Source organism: Pecten maximus, chromosome 5 (assembly GCF_902652985.1).
Source record: "Pecten maximus chromosome 5, xPecMax1.1, whole genome shotgun sequence".
NCBI lineage: Eukaryota > Metazoa > Mollusca > Bivalvia > Pectinida > Pectinidae > Pecten > Pecten maximus.
In genome coordinates, this window is record NC_047019.1 from 33075078 (window position 1) to 33086471 (window position 11394).

Consider the following 11394-nt stretch of genomic DNA (forward strand, 5'->3'; position numbering starts at 1 on the left):
TTCTGAGTCTTCTGATGCCCATGATAAACATTATAAGATAAAGAGGATATTAGCTCAAAGGAAATCCAAAAATGGCCTTGAATATTTGATCCATTGGGTTGGTGAGCCATCACAAAACGCACAATGGATCCCTTATGATGATCTTAACACTGCTGCTAAGAAGACTATCTTAGCCAAACCACCACCATTTGTGTAGAGCCTAGAGGTGGGGATTCAAACTGAAATATGAACATTTGTATACAATATGTGAATTTTGAACTGCTTTCCACATATATTTCTTATTGTTGAAATACATTGTTGATTAATTAGATCATAAGTTTTGTCAATAGATCTTGTCATTTTTTTTTCATTGTAGATGGAATTTCATCCATTCTAGTCATATATTTGCATTATGAAGTGGAAAAGTGTCATTCCTTATTCTTTGCAAGGTCTTTATATATGCATGGATGAATTCTTTTGTGTGTTATACTTGTATACACAATGATCAGTTGGTTATTATTGAATTACTTTAAAGTTTAATCAGATATATGTCAACACATAACTGAACTTTTCTACATGCCATATGCCAATATTATCTCATAAATTGTTCATTAGCAGTACAGGTTTATGCATATTTGTGTACAATTCCAATTTACATATGATTATAAGCTTTCCAAGATATCTATGAAATAATATGCCAGCCATGCTTTTTGCATGTTTGTTGAAGTTATTTTTGACAATTTGTTTTGATAGTAAAAGTGTGTGAGATAGTGGTAATTTTTTTTTAAGCCATGGCAAATATAAATTAGTAAAAATGTTTGTATGTATGAAATTGATCAAGGTAAATTTTCATGCTTTACCAAACTGCAGAGAAAAGAGTTATAATTTTACTGCTGGTATGGAAGTAATTTGGTCAAATGGATAGTAGAGTCCAGAGGTACCTATGTATCAATATTGCTTTCCTATATTTTTCTGAAGATAACCTTGTTGTATAAGCTGGACACCTGATGTCCAATATGTCAGATATGTACTTATGGATATTGTTGAGATTTGCAGTCTTTTAACAAGTATAACCTGCATACCCAGAGGATAATGTAGTTTCAAGTTACTTGATGAAGTTTAAAAGTCAATGTTTTCATCAAATGTTTCATGAACTTGAGGTGATTATGAACATACCATTGTATGAATGTACTGTATTAATTAGAATGACATCTCTGATGCATGGAATGATATGTGGCATATATTTTAAGAGAAACAATTGTATTTTGATAATGATCATAACATTTAATTGATAATTCGTGCTTCCTTATATGTAATTTTCTCTATGTTAATATTATAATATGCCAAAAAGCTGATTTGATTGTTGGTACTTTAATTTCTTTGCTCAAGTAGAGTTATTCCATTTATATCCATTTTTAAATGTTTTGCATTTTAAGAATTGTCTCCCTTTAATGGGAAAATCCTATTCATGTAATTACCTCCGTTTATAAGATAGTGGTTTTCTGTCTTTTGTCAAGTTCATAATGTTTTAAATCTATGGCCACAGCAGATATTCGTTGACATTTGTTATCTTTTGAAAATATTTTTCTTGACACTATAAGTATCTATCAGTAGTAGTATTCCAATCCAAATAATTACTTTTCCTTTTCATCTTTGATTGTAATCTCTCACACCCATAATAAAATTGTGTATGCCCAATTTTAAATTTGGGGGCCGGATGTTATGTATATGGTGTGAGGAGATACAGTCAAAGGGAGATAATTCAACTCCATTTGTATATGAGTTGTTCCCCTTGTTAACCTCTTTTGTAAGAAAAGAACACTTTTTGGAGAGAGAAGAAGAATAAACGGGAGACATCCATGAGAAGCCTCGTTGATTATATTTTATTGAGCTCTACCCCAATTCCCCGATCACAACAATATATTTGATTGTAATTTGTGTCTGTGTTTATTAAAGCCATTCTGAATTTATATCATCGGTATTGCCTTCTTGATAATAATAGAAACTAGGTAAAGTGGTATTTATATGTAAATTGAATTTTAGATAGTTTCGTATCTGCTGTTTTTCTAATGCTAGTTTTGCCTAAAATTGTAACGCGGTAGTTTCGTATCTGCTGTTTTTCTAATGCTAGCTTTGCCTAACTTGTAACGCGGCCTCGTTTTAGTTATTAGTGTCACGCCATGCTGTGCTAGCTTAGTGGTTGCTGACCGCTGCTTTTTAAATCGCCTCTCCCACCCTCCCAGTAGAATTACTAGGGTGCTTGTAGGTTGTTTTTTCAACTTGCTAAATTTGCTATCTATTTGCTTTTTACTAGTCTATTATGTATATATGTGTGTTAATTCGTTTATGTTATAGGTATGTGGAATAATGTATTCTACCAGTATATTGTATATTTTTCCATTAGTCCATCGGATATACTTGTACAATATATTTGATTGTAATTTGTGTCTGTGTTTATTAATAGTCTAGTCAATCTACGATTTTACCTCAAACTAATTGCAACAAAAACTATTTTTATTGATTCTATATCTATATCCATATATGAACACACTACAAAAAATCGAAATACAGAAAAAATCGGGAAAGCAGTTATTTTCGCAAATAAAATCTTGAAATTACGAATAGTGTCATATGGCGACTATGGGCCACCGTACTACAGAAGAGTTCACAAAGGGAGGTAATATGAAAAACTATGACATTGCAGACGACGCTTCTGAGATGCTTTTCGATTTGGGTAAGTCTATATTTTATACATTTGAATGTTAAAATTTGGTTAAGTCAATAAAATATGGCCTCAAGATATTGTTTTAACAGATCAACCGAAGCAAAAAGATCATAATATTATCTGGACGACCTTTATTTACCATGCTTGCTTACTGTTGTCAACGTAACCGATCACGACCTTTTCTTTAAAATAATTATGCATTTAGAATATGTATTTGTTCACGATTATTCCATATGTTGTTTGAACATATTAAGCATCATTTTTATTATCCTTGCGTACGAAAAATAAATATTTCACACATAATTATAATGCTACTTTTTGTACGGTGGAAAAAAGTATGGAAGCCTTATTGAGCCAAGCGCGAGTCAGTTTACTCGTTTTGCGTACTTATTTGCAAAGTTGAAATACAGTTGTTAACGCGATTTTACGTATACTCTAATAACTTTCTTTTGTATTTTGATTAATTTGCTATTGTATAGCTAATATTTTGCAAGGGAACTGGTATCTAATGATTTTCTGTCGGAAATTAGGCTATACACAAAATCTAGCGAGTAGATTCTAAATTTAGAGTTTGTATTGTAAGACAGTTTTATTCAAAGAGTTTCAATGTACTTTTTAAAGGCTACAGCTTTGGTAAAAACTTATTAATAATTTCTGTCGATTTGTTTAGGTTGTCATGGAATGCTGCGTGATTTGTGGAGATGGACTAGATAATGGTAAAGAAGTTGTTCAGCTCCGTCAGAAGGGAAGTGACACAATAAACAACGTGAGTACATTGAAAAATGCACCAGTAGCAACTTATCCAGGACAAAGTGTGCACCAGCTTTGCCGAAGAGACTATGTGAACGCTAATACATTAGGAATACGAGATACCCCAAACAAAGAAAATAACAACATCCCAGTCCGTCGTTCACTGACACAAACTTTTAATTTCAATGAGCATTGTATATTTTGTGGAAATTTCGCAAAAATATCGCATAAGAAACGTGGCTATGACGTCATCCAAGTCCGTACAACAGATTTTCAAAGAACAATAGAAGCGGTGTGTAAAGCAAGAGATGATGAATGGGCTGAACAAGTCAAAACAAGACTGCTTACAGCACTTGCAGACCTTCCTGCAGCTGATGCTGTATATCACAGGAAATGTAGTGTTAATTTCCGCACGAAAAGACAAACACCAAAGTCCATTGATCAAACGTATTCCAATGGTAGGACTACCCCTGGGAGACCAAAGAAGGCCCGTACTGTTGGAAGACCAAAGGAATCAACATCGGAAGAAGCATTCTTGGAAGTTATGAGGAGATTTGAAAACAGTAATGAAGAACAGATCACCGTCATAGATCTTGTTAAGAATATGGAGGAACTACTACCAGCTAAAGATAAAGCATACAGCGTGGTACATATGAAAAAGAGGATCCTTGATCACTTTGGATTGTCTGTGATGATCACGGATATCAATGGTAAATGCAATGTTGTGACTCTAAAGAAGACAGTATCAACTATACTTCAAGATTTCTATGAAATGCCGAAACCGATAAATCAAGAGGAGGAAAAGAAGAACATCATTCTAACAGCTGCGAAATTAATCAAGGCCGATATAAAATCAATGGAAGCAACGACATCAACCTATCCAACTGCTGATGACATCTCATCTACCGAAAAGAACATGGCTTTTCTCCCAGACATCCTCAGACTATTTCTGACTGAACTTTTTAACAAAACGGATCCAGAAGTCAGGATTGCAGCAATTGGCCAAGCTATTGTGCAGTCAACGAGACCAAGGACGTTAATAGCTCCTCTTCAAATAGGTCTCGCGGTTCAAATGCATCATCAATTCGGATCAAGATTTTTGTCCGATATTTTAAACAAAATGGGATTCGCGTCATCATATTCGGAGGTTCAAAAGTATGAGCTTAATGCTGCAGCAACCCGTGGAAATGAAGTCAGCAAACTCCAAGACGGCTCATTCATTCAATACGTCGCCGACAATGTCGATCACAATATATGCACAATAGACGGACACGGCACATTTCATGGGATGGGTATTATTTCAGCCGTTACACCAGCAGCTCATAATATGAAGATCATATCACGACAAAGTCCATCTTTGCAAGAGGTGATACACCTGGCGAAAATCGATATTGTGACACCCTCTAGTTCATTCACTAGTTTGAAATTTGAAGTTCTGAAAGACATGGCCATTCAAGACGACACGTGGAAGATGGATCTCCTCTCTGCGGTCAGTTGGTCCCTGCGATATTTGAGTCCAAGCTGGTCTGCGATCATGCATAAGACAGCAGTTGGAAACTTTCCCGGGAAATCTGCAATAGAATTTCTGCCAATGATTGACATGAATCCTAGTGATTTAACTTGCGTCTATTCCACCCTCCACTTTGTTTGTAAGGAAGCAGCAGCTAATGGATTTACGCCGATTCTGACTTTCGACCAGCCACTGTATTGGAAGGCGGCCAATATTATTGAAAGTGAGCCAATGCGTAGTCCCCTGAAGTCCATAATTCTCCGACTTGGCGGTTTCCATACTGAAATGAGCTTTGCCGGGAGTATAGGACATTTTATGGTTGGATCTGGATTAGCCGAACTGCTTGAAACCGTGTATGCACCAAACACTGTGTTGCATATGCTTACTGGGAAAGCAATTGCCCGAGCTGTACGTGGACACATGATGGTGAAAAGAGCACTAACGGCCATTATTATGCATCAGATATACTCCATTCCATTACCCGGTGTCCAAGGAGACAATGACACCACACCGGTCATGACACAGGAGGCAGAAGAATATCAAGCTAACCCAGATTCCGCTCAAAATCATGACATTATGGATATAGGTAAAATCCTGGATTCATTGCTAGACAGCAGTATCACGGTTGCAGACGTGTGTGAAAATGAGATGTTAGAACACGTGAAATCGGAAATGGATAGCTACAGAAGTAACCACGCTAATCATCGCACAGCGCTATTGTGGTTTCAATACATGGAAATGGTTAGCATCCTTCAGAAATTCATAAAGACAGAACGAACAGGGAATTGGAATCTCCATCTGCAGACCATAAGGGCAATGCTTCCATATCTCGCAGCCTCAGGGCATAACTTGTATGTCAAATCTGCACGTGTGTACCTGCAGCAAATGGATCAGCTTGAGTCCAAACACCCTGGAGTTTACGCATTTTTTATGTCTGGCCACCACGTTGTTAGGCGAACTGACAGATACTGGGCTGGGATATCATCTGATTTAGCAATTGAGCAAGTTTTGATGAGGAGCATGAAAACATCTGGAGGCTTGACTAGGGGCAGAGGCATGACGGAAGGCCAGCGTGCACAGTGGCTACTATCTATGCCGGACTGCTCGCAGATGAACGCCGCAATGCAAGAAATCACAGGAATAAATTTCAGCACAAGCTGGCAGCACAAAGAAGAAGGCGAATCTAGACGACAAAGAGACTCAAAGGACACACAGACATTGACAACGTTCTTGTATGATCGCAATCCGTTTATTGCAGAAGAAAATCTTAGGAACATCGAGACAGGTGTCACCGCAGATTCCTCAGTAGACGCTTATAACGCAAAACAAAAAGGGCTCGAAAACCTTAAGTCAATGGATGTCAAACTTGTTGAAGAATTCTCTTTCAAAAGGAAACATCAAGTCGTCACTTTAAGCGAAAAATTGTCTGTCAAAGTTGAAGGGGAAACAATACCCGTAGATCCTCAACTTCTATTCCAGAGGTTTATTGCGGCTGCAAATGGAACATATGATGACAAAACAGAAATATTTGCGCACGAGCTGTGCAGTCAACCAAGCGCAATGTTTGACTCCTCTGGACTCATGAGATTAGCACAGAAGTCATCGCTTGGTGAAGCCATCTGGAATCTGGGAGATTGCAATGCCACGGAATTGGAAGCTATCGATGACGATATGATGTACATTATAGACGGCGGCTCACTTCTCCACAGAATTCCATGGATAGCAGGCCAGACATTTGGTGATATTTGCAGTCGGTACAAAGATTATGTTTGCCATCACTACAGGAAAGCCGTCGTCGTTTTTGATGGATACGAGTCGGGTCCGGACACAAAAGATTCTATTCATCTTCGTCGAACCAAAGGTTTATGTGGTACCGAGGTGAAGTTCAAGGAATCAACACCATTTAGGTCGAACAAAGATGTATTTCTGGCAAATCATGAAAATAAGCAAACATTCATTCACATGCTTGGAACAACATTAAATGCAAACGGAATCGAAACAAAACACGACAAATCAGACGCTGATACATTGATCGCAAAAACCGCTATAGCTGCGTGTAAAACCAACCCTACTGTCTTGCTGGGAGAAGACACTGACCTACTTGTACTGCTACTCTATCACGCCGAGTTGCAGTCGTTTCCTCTTTATTTCCGATCAGACATCTCGAAAAAGAATAGCAAGGCAAAGATTTGGGATATTCGGAAGACAAAGGATTTGTTAGGATCTGAGTTGTGTACCCTTTTGCCTGTTATACATGCCATAACAGGTTGTGATACGACATCGCGATTGTTTGGGATTGGAAAAGGACTAACACTCAAGAAGGTATCAAATAATACATTTATGAAGTCTCAAGCACACGTTTTCATCAACAAGCAAAGTACGAAAAACGAAATTATTGCTGCGGGAGAGCATCTGATAGCTCTACAGTGGACTACAATATGAAGGACTGGACATCCTGCGATACCGGAAGTTTGCTAATAGCGTGCTAACAAACAAGACATTTTTGCAAATACATACTCTACCACCTACATCTAGTGCCACTGCCTTCCATAGTCAAAGGACCTACTTTCAAGTGCAAACATGGATTGAGGGAAATGTTCTGAACCCAACTGAATGGGGATGGGTTCTTTCCAATAACAAACTGCTGCCAGTGAAAACTGACAAAGCCCCAGCTCCTGAAAGACTTCTGACAATCATTCGATGCAAATGCAAGAAAAACTGTGACACTAGAAAATGTACTTGCCGAAAGCATGGTCTTGAATGTTCACCTGTATGCAGTGATTGCAAGGGAAATAGCTGTTCCAACTCAAACATGTTGGATGTCTTTGGAAAGGATTGAAGTGACATGCAATGTACCAAAGATACGTTTAAACGGACCTTGACTATCTAAATTCATGGGAAGTTTTTGACCAAGATATTTTATTAACGATTACCATTTCAGCAACGTGTTGCTGTTGTTATTATGAATCTTATAGCTAGCGAGACAACTCGTCCCAAAATACAAACTCGATTTATAATACATACACATGTAAAAATCTTGAAACGTGCCAATATGTTAATGTAATTATAACAGCATTTTTTAGTTTCGTCCAAATGCGACATAAAAGCCCTTTGTAAAAAAAAAACTCCATGCCATAAACCCCCCATGCTTTCTCTTTTAAAGCAATACAAGGTAGGTTGATGCACTTAGGACAACTCGTCCAAAAAGACTCGGACCATAATTATAAGCAAATATAGTCAAAAACACCATATAGTTTTGATATAATGCTTATTTGTATGCTCAATGGCTTTGTTTGTCATCAATTTATTGATTAGAGATGCTATTAAATGAATTTGAATGAAATTTATCATTCGTTTATTGTATTGGAATACGATTCAGAATGTGATTAAACATGTGACCTTTGACCCCCGATATCTTTTTTTCCCGAATTTTCCCCCTTCTCGATTTTTGATATGTGTTAGGGTACTTATACAGGACATCAGTGATACATCAACTGTTTTTGTTGCAATTAGTTTGAGGTTGTGGTATTTTGAGAGTAGATTGACTAGACTATAAAGCCATTCTGAATTTATATCATCGGTATTGCCTTCTTGATAATAATAGAAACTAGGTAAAATGGAATTTACAAACAGCTTAACAAAATACATGTCAAAGGCGAGGCCCACGGTTGGTCATGATACATTCTAAAAGTTGATAAAGTTACTTCTAAATTGTATTAGATTATAGAAAATGTTTAATGATTCGTGTTTGAAAAACAATGTTATCCTATATAGATAACCCTTAATGGATTTTTAGGCTGTGTTATAAATTTGGTATATATGTTCTGCCAGGACTTTCCTCCGACATACCATGGATTGTTAAATGTACCCCATGCATCCCGTTCAAGAATCGTACCTCATATCAGTTGAAACTTTCTGGCTTCGAGATCTGAACTACTTATCAGTTGGTATTTCGTCAAAACTCAAGTTATAACACATGGAAATTATGAGGTAAACGATAGTATCAACGGGACCAGAAACCAAAACCAGCAATATTTCAAAGTTTACCAACGCGCATGCCCCAAAAGGTTGATTTTGGTATTATGGTTTTCTATTGGTTGAATCTGTCTATGATATTGCATATACATCACATTCATCATAAACCTTATAAAACTACAACCGAAAAAAACGGGATCTTCACAGCAACATATTATAAAGATAACTGGTTTGTGGAGCTTCATGAGGACCATAAAGGCACGTATTCCCTGGTAAGTGTGGAACAGACAGGTAATTAATATGCAAGTTACATCTAGGGCTACAATCATTCAACGAACATGTTAATATCCAATAACAGGTATACTGTGTAATAAATTGATATTTATCTATATCATCTATTACATGTAATCCCAACGTCTGAAAATTAACCTGTTATTGGTCACGTGATATAGAAGTGTACAGCTAAGAACTACTTATGACTCCTCGTACTGCACACCAGTTCGACTGGCTTCGGTAGTATTATATCTAAAAATTACCAAGTGTTGCTTTCCTAAATGATGCATTAAATACAAACGAACAAGCTGAAACTTTGTAATTATCGTCAGATTATAATGCCTGGAAATATCAACAATTGTTTTAAACGGCTAATGTTAAAAAAAAAATCGAATTACGGAAGAATTAAGAAAATATCCGTGATCACTTGCCCCTGTTGTGCATCTTTATATCCGCAATATATCCAGAGAGAAAAGTAGACCACACATAACAGTTATTCCACATGGCTTGTTCAATGTTCGTAGTACGTTTACTTTTATTACGCTCGTGAACATTGTTAAAATGCTATCCTAATTATTATTTCCATTGCTAGTCAACGAACGTTGTCTTTTCCACTTTACTCTACAGTTCAGATCCATGCATCAGCTCATTGAGCGAGCTAGAATGATTATCAGTAAAACGCAACAATTCTGACACTGACTTCCTAGAAATACTTGCGTTTCGACTAGTTTCCGTTTCTAGATATTTTCGGAAATGTATCACGATAGCTATTTTTAAGCAATGTATGTTGTACTGTTTACTAGATCGATAACTATGTAGTACGAAATGAATGTGACCTTACGCTGATATGTCCGTAAAGCGGTAAGGGAAGACTGATATATCGTATCTCATCATACACACGAGCACTATTGTATTTTCCACGTATTTCTATAATTTGACATCTTTTGACATGATAACTGTTTCTGTATTGCGACAGAGAATTGTGACTTGTTATTTTATATTGTGACAGAGAATTGTGACTTGTTATTTTATATTGTGACAGAGAATTGTGACTTGTTATTTTATATTGCGACAGAGAATTGTGACTTGTTATTTTATATTGCGACAGAGAATTGTGACTTGGTATTTTATATTGTGACAGAGAATTGTGACTTGTTATTTCATATTGCGACAAAAACTTGTGACTGTATTTTATATTTAAACAGAAAATTTTGACTGCATTTTATATTACGACTGTATTTTATATTGTGACAAATAATTGTGACTGCATTTTATATTGTGACAGAGAATGGTGACCGTATTTTATATTGCGAGAGAGAATTGTGACTGTATTCTATATTTAAATAGAAAATTGTGTCTGTATTTCATATTGTGAGAGGATTGTGACTTTATTTTATATTGCGAGAGAGAAATGTGGCCGTATTTCATATCGCGACAGAGAACTGTGACTATATTTCGAATTTTAACAGAAAATTGTGACTGCATTTTATATTGTGACAAAAAAATTGTGACTATGTTTTATATTTAAACAGAAAATGTTGACTGTACTTTATAGTAGGACAGAGAATTGTGACTGTATGTTATATTAAAACAGAATATTGTGACTATATTTCATATTGCGGCAGAGAATTGTAGCTGTATTTTATATTTAAACAGAAAATTGTGACTGTATTTTATATTACGACAAATAATTGTGACTATATTTTATATTGCAACAAATAATTGTGACTGTATTTTATATTACGACAAATAATTGTGACTATATTTTATATTGCAACAAATAATTGTGATTGTATTTTATATGGCGAGATAGGATGGTGACGGTATTTTATTTTACGAAAAATAATTGTGACTGTATTTCATATTGCGAGAGAGAATTGTGACTTTATTTTAAATGCGAGAGAGAGGTGTGACTATATTCTATATTGCGACAGAGAAATGTGACTATATTATATATTACGACAAATAACTGACTGTATTTTAAATGTGACAAATAATTGTGACCGTATTTTATATTGCGACAGAGAATTGTGACTATCTTTCATATTACAGCAGAGAATTGTGACTATATTTCATATTACGGCAGATAATTGTGACTGTATTTTATATTGCGAGAGAGAATTGTGACTGTATTTTATATTGCGAGAGAGAATTGTGACTATACATGTATTTTATATTTAAA